The 19,082-nt window shown below is 29.1% G+C and overlaps 1 protein-coding gene across 11 annotated transcripts in view; it reads right to left on the reverse strand.

Moving 5' to 3' along the window:
* Positions 1 to 18,874, reverse strand: part of LOC126750645 (ephrin type-B receptor 1-B) — a 515,677-nt gene extending 496,803 nt beyond the window's left edge. For all 11 annotated transcript variants that reach the window (XM_050460308.1, XM_050460307.1, XM_050460306.1 and 8 more), the window contains exon 1: positions 18,533 to 18,874. The gene's annotated coding sequence lies outside the window, so the exon portion shown is untranslated. The remainder of the gene's footprint in view (positions 1 to 18,532) is intronic.
* Positions 18,875 to 19,082: the final 208 nt, after the last annotated feature.

Raw genomic sequence — 19,082 nt, forward strand, 5'->3', positions numbered from 1 at the left:
TTTTCAAAGCTACGCTAAATTTAAAATTTAAGGTTTATTTATTAAAATGGTTTATTTATAAAGAATATTAATGACTTTTTATAAGCCTAAAATTGATAATAAAACAAATTTGACGTGCTTTTTTTTCTATTGTAATAATGTACTATACCAAAATGTTAATGGCTGTAATACTTGTAGATCAAAAAGAGTTAATGCATATAAAACCTACATTAAATATTATCATTATTACAATTAAAAAAGTTCTGCGTTCTGAGCTGCCTCTTCCGAATTTGATTAAACCAACCAATTTTAAAATTACGTAAAGTCCATTCGTAATATTATATGAAGATAATTGGATAGCTGACTATTCAGTGAATTTTAATATAAACACATAGATTTGTATAAAGAGATATACAACAGAAGCATTTCTAAATAAATTGAATAATAACTGTATGCTCAATGGAAGTGCAAGTACTTTCCCAAACAACACATTATATATTATTATTGTTAAATATATATTTATTCAACGATTTTTTAGTAAATTTTTAGTTTTGGTATATTTATCAATAGTATATGGTCAAGCTATATTTATTAAACTATAGACTATACGTATATCATATACGAGTCTGTTTACACAAGGGAGAAAATTGTGCTAATCAAAAAAATTGACATGGAATTTACATATCTAGTTCTTAAACTCGATTATTACACCTAAACATTTGATAAAATTCTTCTGAAAAATATTTGTTTTTCGTCTGCATTATCCAATCTAATAACGCTTTTTTTGTACTAAATATTTATATATGAAATTATATGCAATTTAAATAAACAGTGTTATTAAATTAAATATTAAATATATATTTTCTGCAAAAACATTGTTTTTCATCAGTCTTTCCCTTACCCCCCTCCCCACCCACCCCAAACATTGGCCCAGTAAAAAATTATATATCTCATAATATCCAATCTAATAGCACTGTTTTTGTATTAAATATTTATTAATGTACATAGATATATATAATATCAAATTTAAATAAACTGTGTTATTATGTTAGATATTAATGACGAAACCAGCTGTTATTCATGCGTATTATTTTAGAAAGCAATATTTCTTACAAATAATTTCTTACTGGTAAGTTGCGTGGGGTGGGTGGGGGGGGTAAGGGTAGGATTAATGAAAGACGGCTTTTTGCAGAAAATAATTGCATGAGAAAAAATGATTTTTAAGAAAAAAATAGATAATAAAAAAAATCTATAGTTCTGTATCTATTCTTTTCTCACATAACCTTTTTTTTCGAGTAAATCGTGAAAAAACTCATTTTATTTGTCGAAAACAAGGCGCTTTTCTAAGATAAGTTACTAGGTTTGGAAAAAATTTAAGTTTTTTTTCATTATCTAGGTTCAAAAATACGGCTCTAAAATTAAAATTATTGATATACCTATACCCAATATATGGTCAAGGTATATCTATTAAAATGTAGAATATACGTATATCAAATACTTTTGTGTTTACATAAGGGAGAAAATGTTGGTATATAAAAAATTGACAAGGTATTAATTTATATAGTTAGTCTTTATACTCATATATAGAAACGTATCATCCATTTTTCACTAAGAGACCAAACGAAAACAAAACAAAGGTAAAAACACAAAGTCACGGTCTCAAATCCATATAATTTTTTAAAGCTACACGTGTTTCGCTCCTATCGGAGCATCAGCAGGCCCAGACCTACACAGATCATATTACAACTGATCAAATTACTGATCAGTGAATCAAATGCTTTATTATCTGAAGTAAGACAGAGAATAAAATTACAATACAACAATATATTATCTAGTAAATATTCATACACACTATAATAGCCTCCTCTTAATATTTTTTTTAAATTCCCTTTTGAATTATTTATTATTGAAATTCCTTCGAATGGAAATAGGAAGATGGTCAAACAGTTTCTTACTAAAATAAATAATGGAATAGGTCTAGGTATGGCCAGGTTTAATTTGAATGTAGAGCATGTAATATTAGTATTTTTTTAAGTATATTAATTAAGTATATATTTTATGCATTAAGCAAACAGATTCGAGTGTAAATAAGATTAAAGATAAGTAAGGTTAAATTAAAAAAAAAAAAAAAACATTGTACAAGATTCTCTATATCCAATATTGCAGAAGTATCTTAGGGCGTGACAGATCGAAACAAGTAACCTGAGCAACATGCCTAAAAGCAAATACCATATTTCAAGTGGGAATCAATTAAATCAAAATAAGCCCTTTTTGTTACTGGTTTATTAAGTTGACTGGCAATGGTTCTGATTACAAAGCACCCACAATTGCTCTATATCAAATTTTAGTCTTTTGTCACATATTAGGGCCATAACCTTGTTACTATTTATAGTGTCCAAAAGCACATTGTTAAGTCTAGAACAAATATTGAAAACATTTCCTTTAATTACATTAAAGAACAAATACTTACAGTCACACCAAGTCTTGATTCTGCATATATCCTGATTAACTTTCTTAAGTAGAAAATGTGGATCTGTATCATATCATAGCAAAGTTGTATCATTAGCGAAAAAGTTACTACTGCCCATGTCTTAATATTGAGGGTAAATCATTGATATAAAGAAGAAGTATACCTAAAACAGATTCTTGTGGTACCTTTGCTGAAACTTTTAACTGGCCAGATATAGAACCTTTAAAACTAACTGACGTTTTTCGATAAATATGAGTGAAATCATTGAAGAATACTCCCTATAAATCCATATACTTTAAGCTTCATCATGCGATACACAGTCAAAAGCCTTAGAGGTATCACAAAACGACTACCGCTGCTTCTCCTATTAAGTCAATATATCCTAAGTAAAGTCTTGCCAAAAAGTAAGATACTTGCATAGAGTTGCCACTACGCAAGAACATAGGCCTATAGTTTAATAGAGTGTCTTCACCTTACCTATGTAGGGGAACAATGGCAATGCAATATAGGGTACAACAGCATTTTTTACGTACAACGTACATTTTTTATTTCAGTCAAAATATTCATAATTTCTTCAGTATTAATGGCGATAAAATAAAATGTGTTACACACAAATATATTGTGTAAATTTGTTAAAGGGTTTATTGTAGAAGCTGGAATAGGCTAAGCGAGACCAATGGTAATTAAAAAACAAAAAGAATTAATGGTATTTACAATCAATTAGGAGCTGTTTGTTTTTGAATATTTTAACCTCTTAAGAAATTAACAATTTTTCAAGATAATTTTTGTTTCTTGCAGGCACTTTGCATCCTACTTTCTGAATTAATCTGCGTTTAGTGCTTCGGTATTTATTATAATAATTCATAAAATGATTGTTCATAAAACGTTTGCACACTTGCAAATTAAGTGCATCTTACACAACTTATATTTCTGATAGCTGTCCGTAGACCTTTCGTGATACATGTTTTTTTTTGGAGTAAATCTTAACCCTGGGGTGCTACACTTATTTTTACAGCGTAATATGCTACAATGGGGTACAGTTGTACACCAAATAAAAAAGGGCCTAAAGGAAAATATCTGTGCATATATATATAAGTAAAATAAAAACAACGTTAAAAAAGCATTCAAAACATTTATTTATTTTTACAAAAATTTGTTTTATTTTTTATTTGGCACAAGTGGGGCATATTTTCTTTTGGTGCTGCTAAATATTATAAATAATATTAAATTAAAATTATAAAAAATAAAAAGTATATTTTATCCTAAACAGTGGTATGATATATATATATTTATATACGTACTCATACGGGGTCATTTTATTACATATTTGAAGTGTAGTGATCGAGTATAAAGACTAACAAAACAAAGGTAAAAACACAAAGTCACGGTCTCAAATCCATATAATTTTTTAAAGCTATACGTGTTTCGCTCCTATCGGAGCATCATCAGGCCTAGACCACACAGATCACATTACAACTCAGTGTTATTCAGTGATTCTTTGATCACTACACTTCCAATATGTAATAAAATGACTACGTATATAAATATATATATATATATCATACCACTGTTTAGGATGAAATATACTTTTTATTTTTTATAATTTTAATTTAATTTTATTTATCAAATTTATATCCTCTCTGATTTAGTGCTCAATTTCGCTTACATATTGCTAATATGCTGCAGTACTATTGCATTTAATTTTTGCTCCTGAATATTAAAAATCATGCTAAGTTAGAATGTCTTGATATTGTTTATAGTTTTTGTGTATTATATTTTTTTTATCGTATATTAGCTATTATACCGTTGAAACGTATGATTTTTACTTTCAGACCGATTCATAGATCAGACCGTTGTCTTTAAAAAAATATACGAGTCCGTGTCTAAAAAATATATAGGATTTCTTTGTACTTTGTCGGATGGAATAAGTCGAAAATTTATAAATAGAGGTACCTATTAAAATACCTATAAGTGCGTAATAGTTCCTTTAACAATAAACGCTGACGAAAAAGTAGAAGTGCGTATTAAAACATGAAGGAATTCATTCAAATCTTGTAACCTATGTTTTTATATTTAAGAAATGCTGTACTTATAATGCTTTAAATATAGCTGTACTTTTTGTATATTATATTTTTACTTGTATATATTTTCTCATTTTCTTTGAGTACCAGGGTGGGAATTTAATTGAAAGTTTGGGGATTTGCTTAGATACCCAGTTGTCTTACACTGAGGTTCATAAAAAAATAACTAGTACTATTAAAGTCCGATATATCATAAAGAACTGACCAATCATTGTGAAATAGCTCTAGGCTTGATATAACCCATTAAAGTGATGAGGTACTTCATTGATTATAAGATCAATAGAATTTTATACAGTACGGTTGGGACTATTATTCTAAACAAGTTCAAGAAACTAGTTATTTTAATTTCTCATTGGGTAAAATCGGTGTAAGTCGAAAGTATTAAAAATAGTATTCAGAGTACTCATTTACAGTTAAGGAAATTGTCAAGATAAGTCACATACTCTTAACCAAAAAAGTCATAGATAGCTTCCAAATTATATAAGGAAATTGGAGAAGGAGTATACACTACAAGAATGAGAATCTTGGCACCAACAAAATAAATCCAATGGGGTATTATATCACTTAAATTATGTAGCTTTAAATATATCAAACTGTGATTAGTCGTCAAAATTTCAACATTTCACTCACTTTGGTCATGATCATGGCTGTCAACATCAATTATCAATATTTTGGAAGAAAATTAACACATAAAAGTTAAATCAGGATTTAAATAAGGAAAAATTGCAAAAGCCAATAAATACGGAAAAGAAAAGAGCACAATTATAAATAAATATGAAATTAATAATATAATATAAATACCCATATATTTATGAAACAGAACCCACAGGAATAAAAAAACAACAGTTATGCACCCAATCAATACAATATCATTTCATGTAAAAAGTTTCAAAATTCAATCCATTTAAGACGAAGAGTCCTATTCTAGAAAATATAGCCTGTTACTTTTCTTTCTTTCGTACTTTTTTTTTATTAAAATGTCTCACTCTTGAGTGTTTATTTTTCTCCACGTCAGCCTAACATGCTGGCCCAATAGTTTTTTTGCAGTGTATTTTGTTTGCTTTACGTCAATTCACTCCCCTTTGCTTTCTCCATAAAGCTTATCATTAGAATTATTAAGAACAAAATTGGAATTATTAAATTAATTAGATTGTTTATTTTTTCTTCACGTCAACTGACCGTCTTTTAAGCTTCGTCTCTCAATTTTACCAGTAGTTAACATTTTTTATACACATTTCTCGCTTTTTCTTATTGAATTGTCCCATTTTTGAAAAACTTTACGTCATTATTCACGGGAATATTGAAATTGTTATGATGTTTATTTGGCTCCACGTCATCCAAACGTACTAACTCAATAGCATCTTTTGCAGTCTATTTTTTGCTTTACGTCAGCTTAGTTGCTCTCTTTACAAAGTTCATCTTTGTAAGAACGCGATTAAGCGCGTTACGTTATTTTTTTTTTACGTCAGCTGCTCCTTTTACATATTTTTTGCACTTTTTTATTGAATTATTCCATGTTTGAATAAGTCTACGTCATTATTTCTTTAAATTATTTCCGTCTCTCTCCACGTCATCCAAATGTGCTAACTTATTTTTATTTGTTTATAGTGTGCATGATTTCTTTATACCTTTCTATACACTTTCTTTGTCAGATACAGTATTTCTCAGAGGCACTCCTTGCTCAAGCACCTAAAGCATTAGCACTGAAGATATTGCTAAGGATATCAATTCTCAAAAACCAGTCATCTAGATAATAATTATAATATTCTACTTCTAAATAGACCACTTAGAAATGAATCCATCTAGATTATTTAAAAAGCTTTCCCTTATGCAACTGCCTAATCCAAAATGAACAAACTAATTGCTAAGCCGATATTATATCTCTCTTCGTCACCTTCTCTTACTATCATCAGAGGAAATTATCAGAAAAAAGTCTTAATAGATTATCTCAGGGATATCCATAGACCTAGAATATAAATAGATATTCTAGAGGCGTGATCTTACGTACAGTATGATAATACAGTAATGTTAATTGCAAAATTCTGTGAGGATTAACTTAAACCGAGTGAATATTATTTACCTGAGACTAATTTAGTGATTTTGATATCAATAATTCAATAAAGAGATCTGAATTACAATCTATGGAAATAGAAAACGGATGAGTTGAATAATTTCTAATGACTTTAATAAACTAGTCGAATTTTGTTGGTTGCTAGGTCAAAAAGATCTTCATCTTTACTATCTGAAATTTTGATCATAGCCCTAAGTTATTTTTCTCATTCTTTGTCTCCTTCATCAATATCTTCTTCTTCATTTCTCTGGTTTTACACCAAAGTCTTATTTTCAATATCATCAATACTCAAGGACCAGTCATCTGGAGAATAGTTAAAAATTTGTGTGTTATTTTAGTGACCCAGTCCAATTTTTTTAAATTTTTAAGTATCTAGTTGAATAAATGGTCAAAAAAAATTCAAGTTTTTAATTTTTTTCTTTAATTGCCCACGTTTCGGCCTATATTAGGCCTTTTTCAGAGCAAACAGAAACATTAAAGCTCTTCGTTTAATTGTAATAAATAGTGGTTTCATATGATTGTATTTGGTTTATTTGTTGTTGAAGAATATGTACCTGTTGGTGCGTAAGTAACCATGTACTAACAACAAATAAAACCACTATGTTCTATTTATCACAATTAAACGAACAGCTTTAATGTTTCTGTTTGCCATGTAGAAGTTTTTTAGACCATTTATCTAACTAAACCCTTAAAAATTAAAAAAAAAAAATATAATATTGCACTTCAATATAAGTCTGTGTATTATTTTTGATTGCTTTAAAAAGATAGTGGAATGTTAATTGTTGCTAGAGATATCCCTTTTTTATATCTAGACTACTTGAAATTTTCATCGTATCCTTAATTAATTTTTCCTATTCTTCGTCTCATTCATCAACCTCTTATTTCATTTTTCTGCTATTACACTAAAGTCTTGTTTTCAAATAGCTATAAAATAGTTATTTTGGGGTTTAAATTTCATGTCATTTTAGTCTTATTTTAACTCACAAATTTTCCTATTCTGCAAACATTTAAAAAAACCTTAGGGGAATTAGAATAGCGCTTATTCATTTTCATTTACTTATAGGTCAACTAGTTACTCCAAAGTTGGAAAAACTCCTTTTTTAGGTTCTAAGATATGATTTAAATTTATCGGCTATAGAAATCATGTGATTCGAAGTTTCAGGTTTATAAGAATACTTAAAAGAAGTGTGTCTATAGAAGGTATTTACCAGAACCTACCATATATTCTCCAGATCAAAATTAACCAAAGTAAACTTACCTTAGTAGGAAGTTCAAATAAGGCAATTTAAAAATCGAAAATTGTTAAAATATTTTGCAAGAATCTGGCATATTGGCATAGTTTTATGGGGCCATATTGCAATTACATTAATTATCGTAAATATTAAGAAAAAAAATTAATCAGTTCATTTAATTTTGCTTAAAGTTAATAAATTGGCCATCATATACTTAACAGACAATGTATATATCAAAGAAAATTGTCTAAAAGAACATAAAAATTACATCTTTACAAATCTAAAAACATTATTAATTTATTTCTGGAATTAGTCAAAAATCTCTAGAGAAAACTTAATTATTCATAACTCATCAAGTAGTTTTTAAGACATTTATAACCACGATAACCAATGACTATTATTCCCAGCTTGTGGTTAGTCCGATATTTATTATTAACATATTTAATAAAAACCAGACCTATAAATATGAACTAGATCGGTATAAATAAGGCAGTGCCGAGAAAAATAATGTGCGTGTGTACAGGCTTGACGTCCGACTGGGAGACTGGTTTTTCTCTGTTCGATTAACGATCGTTATTAATAATCTTGTAAAATATAAATTTATTTTAGAGTAGATAAAAATAGCCTATTAGGGCCTAAAAGGCTTATTAGTCTAAAATTTATAACTTGCGTGAGAATTTTAAATTGCCTATATGCATTAATTCCTTGGCATAATCTTTTGTAACACGATTCACATAATTTTATTTAATATAAAAATAACTATTATTCTTTAATTCTGTAAACAATTTTGTGATGCAACATGAAAGCTTGATGGAAGGCAATTGGAAGCTAATTTATTCAGATCCATATCTCAATCGAAAATTTGTCTTCAGTGCTTGTTCGATTTAGATAAATATGTCAAGCTTAATAGGGCTTGTAAAATATATGGGTAGTTTTAGAGCTTTTAAATAAAATTTTAACTTTTGCTCAGAAACTAAAACTGGGACGGTTTCACTCAACTCTATTCTCTCGCTCTATATATTTTACTATTCTCTTGTCGGTTTTCCAGGAAAACTTTCGAAAGAACAAATGTTTGAGTTAACCGTAGAGACTTTCTCAATTTTAGCCGTATTGATCTTAGGGGTTTCTTTGAGGTTCGTACCAGTAATTTTAAAATTACTTTAGATAACCCGCGGCAAGAAATCATAAAAACTCAGGTTTTAAACGTAATTATAAGTGTATTTACTTAAGTATCTTTTAAAAGACTGACATGAACTTGAAAAAGCAAATCGGCCACAAGACTGTTGACATAATTTAATTTGCCCTAGCGGCGTAAGAAAAAGAAGACCAGAGAATCCAGTAGAGCAGGTAGTATAAGAAGGTGCACAAAAACACAATGATTTCTTACAGCCGGCATAGGAGCTCTGTTAGCCTTTAGGGTTCAATGGACGTTATTCGTAAAAATTCTCTTGGTTAAAAATCTTTAATTGTTCATGAACAATTTTGGCGCCCAACTATGTGTGTTATAATCTTAAAAAATTAAATATTTATTTATGGATTTTTCAGTTAGATAAAGGCGCTTTTCCAATTTTAGTTTTAGCTTGTCAAAATGAAAAAATCCCTGAAATGTTCCAAAAAATCTCCCGTAGACATCCCTCTTTTTGTATTTACAAAAAACAGAAGATCTAAATATTCATTTTCTTGATGGTCTGAAAATTATGAATCTAGCAAGAAGAATTACCCTATTTGAATAAATTATTTATTTACATAACGCATTATGACAACATATCTAAACATGAAAGTAAAAGAGTTTTTTTGTCGTCGTACATTAATTTAAAAAAAAAGAATGTGATTGCTTTAAAGATTAGGTATTAGAAATTCCACTATTTTTCAAGAAGTCAAGAATGTATATTTTTGTTTATTTAGTACAGCAAAATATAGGGACAATAATTAAAAAAAAATATATTGATTTTCGGGATTACAAAATAAAATATAAATCTGTAAAAAAATCCCAGAAAGCTCCAAGGTTTCTTTCTTCCGGCAGCTTCTTTTTCTTAGTATTTGCATTAAGATTAAACACTCAAATAAAATAAAAATTACTTTCTTTATTCGCTGTTTGAGTTTCTCAAAAGGTTAATACAACAAAATAACAATAAATATAATTTAATTTTTTAATATTTACAGTTTTCTTATTTAGAGAATTAGGTTTTATTACTTTTCTGAAAGAATCTAAGAGACTTTGTAGGCATAAGTAAATATTTTTTTAAATAAAAATTTTAATTTTTCTTGGGCTATGTAAGTATAATTTATACTTAAAATACTTTTTTCTTGAGGTTCTTAACAGGATATTTGTAAAAAAACATAAAATGGATAAAATAAATTATATTCTTTTTAAAAAAAAACTTTTCGTTCTGGCAGTCAATAAAATAATAAAAGCCTAATATATTGTTTGATCTTGAATTCAAACAGATGAAGTAACTTTTAATATGAGTCTCTAAGAAAGAGATAAAAGAAAGTTAAAAATTTACTTATTAGGTGATTTGCAAATTGCAAATTTGAAAATTGAGCTATTTTTATAGTATATTTCTTACCAAATTTTTTAGGTAGGAGAACTAGTCATTTCAAACATGTTTTTAAAAAATTTCAAATACTTACTTAAACTTAATAAAAAAGAAAAAAAAGTTCATTCTATTTGCTACAAGAACTCGCGGAAAAAACTTATAGTTCCAAAAATGCAAAAAAATACAAAGATGTTCTACAAATATTGGTTCTAAGGCGTTTAAAATGTAATTGGAGAAAAACGCTTTAAATCAAAATTACAAGAATAGATTCACAAAACAAGTCACCAAATTTTATATGACTTAGTGAACAATAAATAACATAAATTGAATATTAGGTATTCAAAATCGAAAATGAAAATTAAAAAAAAAAAAGTCTTACTAATAAAATGAAAATTAGATTAAAATACACTAAACTCGACCTCTATGAACCTAATTGTGATTTTTCCTAAATTGTGAAACTACGTTCCGAATTTAAACTTTATCGTTTTGTGCATTACAGGATTAATACCTGACTGGAAACATATCATGCTAAATGTCCAAATACCATTTATAATTAATTAGCTTCGTTTAGTAATTAATTATAAAAAAAAACATCAGGGCATAACTTCTGTGATTTTTTTCGTTTATTTGTAAGTATATTCTTATTTATGATAAATTGTAAAGTTTTGGCAAATAACCGTATTATTATTATTATTATATTATTTACACATCTGAAGTGTTCTTTGACCTTTTACAGGTACTTCATTTTGTTACTTAACTTAGTAATTAATTTATTATTTCTTTTTACTATAAAATAAAGCAGCAGAGAGATGTGCAGACACAGATATCCCAAACCAAACATAACAGCTTAAACCTATAGAAAAAATAAAAGAGCTAACTGAAACCTTTAAAAAGCGACAAATTACAACCATCATAAACACAACTGAAAAAATTATCATTGACAAACATGATCTGAAAAACAGGTCATACTGACAAAAGCTTTTTGACTTACGTCACGTACTTACTCTCAAAACAAGCTGCAGACTCCCTCATTCTAATCCACGAGGTAGAAATAGCAATAAAATAAATAAAAAACAAAAAAGTAATGGGACAAAAGAATACCCTGTTTAAGAATATCTTTAATAGAATCTATAACTCTGGATATATCCGCAAAAAAAACGCTGCAATCCGAATTTATAGCATTGCCAAAAAAACCTGGAGCAAAAAAGTGCAAGGAATATCATACGATATATCAGTCTAATGAGTCGTATGCTAGAATTGTTTTTAAAAATCTTCTACAGAAGAATTTACAAGAAATGCAAAAACAGATGTTTGAAGACTAATTTGGTCTTATAAATACACTCGGAAGGTACTCTTTAGAGTTCAAGTTATAATCCAGAGATGTTTACGCATAATAAAAGTGTATTTGATCGTTTAACGTCATAAAATGATTAATATCTAGAAGAGGTCTGCTTAAATGATAAATAAGTCAGATTAATATTAAATTTCTACTGAAATCAGGCAGCATGCTTAAAACTTGATGGAAAACGACATATGTGAAAATACTATACAGGGTGGCCATTCGAAAACGAAACAGAGCCTATTTTGGGTCCCTCAGAATCCTCGGACGCGTCAATTTTTGATTCGAGGGGGATACATTTTTTTGCTAGTTTCGCCCCCCTGAGGGCAAAGCCCTAGCGGGGGTGACAAGGGCCCCCAAAATTTTAAATGGAACGGGGGGTCAAGTGATACCTTATTTTGAAGGTATTTTTATGTGGATTATAACCCTAAAATTTTAAATCGTTACTATTTGCCTAGTCGATACAGAGGCTAATAAAAGTTACAAAAAAATGTTAAAAAGTATAATTTTAAAATCAATCAAGTAAATGTTCAAAATGTTGGCTTTCGACTTCCATAAAATAATACAGGTTTTGCTTAAACCTTTCCCGTACATTTTGTAAAATTTCTGGGGTGAATTGACGACATTCATTAATTATTCTTTATCGCAAATGGTCCAGCGATGTTGGCTGACTAGCATAAATTTTAGTTTTTAAATGCCCCCATAAGAAAAAATCTAAGGGGCTTAAGTCCGGGGAACGAGGAGGCCATTCAATAGCTCCTCTTCTTCCAATCCATTGTCCTGGAAACGTTTGGTCCAAATATTGACGAACCCTTGCAGCATAGTGGGGTGGCGCCCCATCTTGCTGAAATACTAGACGATTTTCCAAGTACTCGTTGTTATTTTCTAGTATCTCCACTAATGCTGGATCAATTGTATTTTCTAATAACTCCAGGTACATCTCTCCTGTTAAGTTGCCAGGTAAAAAAAGGGGCCTACGATATGTTTACCAAAAATGCCAGCCCAAACATTTAATTTTTCAGGATGTTGTGTATACACCACACAAAATATTCTGGGATTTGAATCAGCCCAATAGCGACAGTTGTGACGATTCACAGTAACGTTTAAGAAAAAGGAGCATTCGTCAGAAAAACATACATTAAATAGAAAGTGTGGATTATTGGCGGCTTGTTCAAATATAGTTTCACAAAATTGTACTCGCCTATCAAAATCGTCTTCGTTTAGTTCTTGTACGAGATGTAATTTATACGGATGAAACTTGGTTTTTTTTAATATCTTCTGAAGGCTGCTTCTCTTAATACCAGACACGGTTGATAACTTTCTTATGCTCAGTGTAGGATCTTGCACAATATGGTCTAAAATAGCTACTTCTGAAGCTTCATTCACCACTGGATTATCCATTTCCCGCTTTTTATTAGCCACAGATCCAGTTTCCCTTAATTTTTGAACCAATTCCAAAATGTACTTGCGATGGACCTATCGATTAGGGTGTTGTAGTGTGTTAAAGAGCTGGGCAGTTCTATTAGCATTTTCATTGTTCGCAAAGAAAAGAGAAATTATTTCAACTCTTTCAGCAAGTGAATAAACCATTATCACACTCAATATTGTAACTAACTAACTTTAAAGAGCTATTTGTTTGACACACTATGATCTGACAGCAGTAATTGACAAACGCTATTAAACTTCAAAATGTTGCTATAATAACAGTCTCAAGAATAACCAAGAGTTCCCTTGCAGAATTGGCATAGATACCTACGGGTATTAAAAAAAAAAACAACAGAAAGTACGGTTCACAATGTAGGAGAACAAAATTTTTTGTATTTATTTAACTGCTAAATTTACAAGCATTTTTTTTCATAAAAAATGTTGACACTTTTTTGTAACTTTTATTAGCCCCTGTATCGACTAGGCAAATAGTAACGATTTAAAACTTTAGGGTCATAATCCACATAAAAATACCTTCAAAATATCACTCGACTCCCCGTTCCATTTAAAATTTTGGGGGCCCTTGTCACCCCCGCTAGGTCTTTGCTCTCAGAGGGGCGAAGCTAGCAAAAAAATGGTTCCCCCTTGAATCAAAAATTGACGGGTCCAAGGATTTTTTCGCAAATGTTTTGAGGGATCCAAAATAGGCTCTGTTTCGTTTTCAAATGGTCACTTTGTATGTTTTTAGGTGGTAAAAGAATAAAAAAGACTGAATTATTTTTCCTTTGGACTAATATAATTTTTCTTAATTTTTTCTAGAGTTGGGTTCTAAAATAACATCAAAATTAAAAACACGAAGATTAAAAACTAAATACGGGAAAACAAGAAAACTTGGTATAGACAAAACTTAACTAGAAAATAAGCTTTACTGCCTCTAACACTAAAAGACAACTGTCTATCAAGCAATATATTTTTTCTTACTGACCTAATGGCTCTTGAGAAAAACTGTGTCTTTAAAGGTACTTAAATAAATACCGTAAACCTTAACCCAATGTTCTAATTTTTCTAATCTTTCAATTTTTTTTTATAAACTTAAAAGTACCTTAGTAATGTTTTAAATATTATTGTAATTCAAGAAGTTTAGTTTCAAATACTAAGGCTTACAATTAAAAATTTTTTTTAGAATCCTTTAAACCGATTGAAACAGATAAAAATTCTCGAAGATATGCAATAAGTATTTCTTTCAATCTTAGTCAACAGTAGAATTACTTACTGAAAGAACATTACTTTAAGTAAAGTTTTTAATCCAAAAACAAATGTTTTAAGAAAAGGGTGAAATATATGTATATTTTACTTGTAAAGTTGTTAAAAAGAAGAGCACATTCCGAATAAATGAAATACAAATCTCGCTATAAGACAAAAACAAGACATTTAAATATTCTTGGCGCTCAACGTATGTCACGCCCGAGTTTGCAGTATCACAGTTCAGTTGAAATTAGAAGAAAAAGGAAAGTTTCAATGTGGTTTATGTTTCCTGGACTATTACCGTCATTTTATAAAACTCACTCGCGTTACTTTTATCTTATTTTTTATTAAAGGGAGTTGAATGTATTCATAAATAATATATACCTATAAGAAGTTATGAAAAGCCTATTTAAACTCTTCATTATTTATAAAAATACATTACTTATGATTGATTACTTTTAATAGTATAAATGTTTTCCTAAAACCGCATTTGTTACATTAATTTTCAACGATGGCCGTACCTTTAAAGTATTGATTATTTTGACCCCTGAATCTTTTCATATGTTCGAATTTTTATTTGAGGCAGGTAGAAGGCCAAATCAGAGCTATGCAGGTAATAATATACTTCGTTGGTACTTGGATGGTTCTCTGACTACCAATATGAAACATGCTTTTAAAGAATTTGAAAAAAACTTACTATTATATGATACGATATACTTTATTATGTAAATTCTTAATGTAAAGAAGAAATACATAAACTAAGTAAAATGCACAATTGCTATTCTTAAGAGCAACTTTTTGGTAAAGATTCAATTTTTTGGGATTCATATTGTACACACCTCGCATAAGTCTAATGATATTTATGAAATGTTTGGCGCCCAACATTGCGATTAAATTTAATCAAATCTTCTTATAGAACAGAAAAAAGATATTTGGATTTTAATAGCCCTCAATGTGTATTCACGCTCGATATTGTAGTACTAATATCAAAGTTCAGTTAAAATTAGAACAAAAAAATATGTAGTTTATGATTCTTCAACAATTTCAGTCCTTTTATAGAATTTTTATAAATTGTATCTCATTTTAAAATGTGTTCATGAATGTATAAGATATTATTAAAGGCTTAGTTAAGCTTTTTCATTATTTGTATTAATCTATTACATGCGGTTCACCTAAACATAGATTAATACAAAAATATAATAGCGGATTAAGATTTTTTATATAGTTCAAATCTACATTTAAATAATCCTAATTTCTTACACGAGTTTTTAAATGAAATATTTTTTTCACAACTGCCTATACTTTAAATGTATTGATTATTTTTACCCCTGATCTTTTCTAGGCCCGAATTTTGATTTTGGGCAGGTAGAAGGCCAATTTAAAGAGCTATGCAGGTATTTTTATACTTTGTTAGTACTTGGGTGGTTTTTCGTACTTATTTCATTGGGTTTGTTTAGAAATCTTTATTTTATTTAATTTTTTCTTGGTAAATTATTGGAGACTGTTGAATGGGTAGAACATTGAAAATAAATGCATTTCAACCTTATAATAAATATTTATTTCAGCACATATCTATATTCAAAATAATAATGCAAAAAATCTTACTTTTTTATCGCATCTAATATACAGTATCGCTCTGTATAATTTCTTTTAAATATACGCACAGATCGTCTTTTTTCGCATCGAGCATGCCCATAAGTGATAAATTTGGCAAGCCCAATTTGAGTGGGAAACGGGAACGAGAACGGACTCCGGTGAGAAAAGTGACGGTACCGTCCGCGTGTTTCATGCATTGAGATACCGGAACCACTAATTTCTGGATTCAACCCAAATACTTGATTCATCGTGTGTGGGTGATGAATTCAGTAATCGCCATTCCAGTACCCAAGTCCGATTTAGAAGTCTTATCAGGTAAGAGACTTGTACGTATCGCATCGCGCCGATTAAACCCAATTTTTTCTTACTTTATATTCTCATTCAATTTCATTATCTATTTCCTACATTGCAGGGTTATATGTGTCTATTTCAATAAAAATCAATTTAGAAATTACTATCTCGTTTACGTATTTAGAAAATATATGAACTTTAATTTTTAACGACACCTTTCGTTAGATTTAATCCAGTAAGTTTTAAATAAAATAATTTCCTTAAGGTATATTAGATTTTATTTTATACTCGGAGCTGAACTTAAATCAATAGACGTATAAGCTTGTTTTTGATTTGCAATATTCTACCTAACTTTTTTTTCTATTGAAATTGAAAAGAGCGAAAAATATATTTATTGAATAAAAAAATCCAATCTTAATCAACGTTTTGATAGTTAAATCTACTACCATTATAAAGGTAAATAAAATAAATTAAAACTAAATACATAAAACTACTTAACTTACTTCTTCTTTGCTGCATTTTATTACAATTCACAAAATACTTTTTTTATTTTAATTTAACATTTCCTTGACTTTGATAAACTGTTTTAAAAAGTAACAAAGAAAAAAATTAAGAAAGAATTTTTGTTCTATCTCTCTTTTTGGCAAAGGAATGCATGTACTTATCAAAATCAACCCAACAAGTAGCTTTGAATTTTTCTTCATTTAACATTATAAATGATTAGTTGCGTAATTTTTGATTTTTGAAAATCATTGCGTTTCATGTAAAATTTGTCTTGATTAAATCTTTTTGGTATTAGTCTACAGGTTTCATCTATGTAAAATTTACCACAAGTACAAGGGATTTTATATATTAGATTTTCATTTTTTTTTTTGAATTTCATTAAGAGCTTTAGTTTTTGTTGAAAAATATCGTAATATCTTTTGTCTTTTACAAATGATTATTATATTATTTTTTAATTCACGGTAAACAGTAGTGTTGTTAGAAAAATCAGGAATAAATGATAGAATTGAATTTATGGTAAAAAAGAGTTGTTTTAATTTTATACGTGGATTAACGAACTCTTTAAAGCAATTTTCAAAAATTTTTTTTAGATTATTCATAAATTGATTTTTTTGCTGTAGACGAATGTATTAATAAGGAAAATTTGCAAATAATTCCGCGAAATTTAATTACGAAAAACAAAACTCACCAAGAATATATTTTATTCGATTCAAGATTTAAAGGCTTCTTTAGGTATATTTAAAAAAACCCAATAAATGATTTTTCACGAAAAGTTATCATAGAAATGCTTAATATAAAAAAGGATGAAGTGCTATGTAAAACAAAATTTCAAATTATATTTATGAAATGTTTGGCGCCCAACATTCTAAAGCAACATTGTCATTAAATTGAATACAAATCTGGCTATAAGACAAAAAAAATTGATATTTTTGGCGCTCAACGTGTATGTCGTATATTTTGATATGATTTATGTTTCCTGGACTATTTCAGTCATTTTATAAAATTCCCATTATTTTCCTCTTGATTTTTATTGAAAGGGGTTTACGGTGCTTATAAATAATGTACTCATAACAAGTTATTAAGGGCTCGTTAAAGCTTTTCCGTTATTTAAGAAAATAATGATATGTGTATATAATGAATATATAATAGCAGACCAAGATTATTTATATTAAATGTTTTGGTATTTGTTCATATCTCAAATCGATATTTAGTTAATCATAATTTGTTACATTAATCTTTAACTTAATTTTAACAGCTGATCATACTTTTGAAGTATTGATTATTTTGAATCTTTTTCGAATTTCGATATTGGGTAAATAGAAGGTTAAATCAAGCAGCTCTGTAGGTATTTTTATACTTTGTGTACTTGAATGGTTACTACCAGAAATTGAGATTCAGAAAAATGTAATTGTTAGAAAAATGTGGATAAAACCTATAAATTTTCCGTAAAATTTATTAACGAAAAGGCAGAATATGTCAGGGGAACTTATTTACTTATATAAAAAAAATGCAATAATTGACTTTTCACAATGAGTTATAGCTTAATATATAATTGATTAATGTAAAAAAAACATAAAGTGCTTAGTAAAACTCGTAATTAATATTTTTAAAAGTCGTCTTTTAATTAACAATTACAGATTCCTTTCATGAATTTTGTAGTCATAATTAAAAATGTTTGGCGCCCAACATTCTAAAGCCCCCAATAAAGTGACTTATCGTTTACTTCACACTATCTCAAAATTAATTAATGATGACTTACTCATAAAACATCCACAGTTAGAAACGAGATATCCAATTTAAATTCAAAATCTGATTTATCCTTATCGTATAAAATCCACTGGTCACCAAAGGCCGAGAGCCTTAAAACACCACCACAAAATTCTCTTTTTATTTTTAGCAAAAAATCCAGTTAGACAAGTCACACAAACACAAAAACACGTTTTCGCGACAGTTCACCAGTAGGGCACTTTTTCTCAAAAATCCGGCTCGAAGGACCAAAAACAATGATGAAAAAAAAAAAGGATTCGAATTTGTCCAGTTTACCGTTGTTTCCGATGCGAAAAAAGCGACGCGACCCGACCGGCACGAAACGTCTACGCGAACGCTCTGTGTACGGCCGAAGATGCCATCAACGAGTCGAGAAGGAAATCGGTCCGGATCGTCACGAATCGGACGTTTCCGGGTGTTGTAGCGCGCGGCTCCACCCACATTTTATACTCCGGACTTTGTTGGAAAAACTCTGAACCCTGACGATGGTGTCCTTATCGGATCCTCCGGAGGTGGAGGTTATTATGAAGATCAATTTGTCC

Source organism: Anthonomus grandis, chromosome 2, assembly GCF_022605725.1.
Source record: "Anthonomus grandis grandis chromosome 2, icAntGran1.3, whole genome shotgun sequence".
NCBI lineage: Eukaryota > Metazoa > Arthropoda > Insecta > Coleoptera > Curculionidae > Anthonomus > Anthonomus grandis.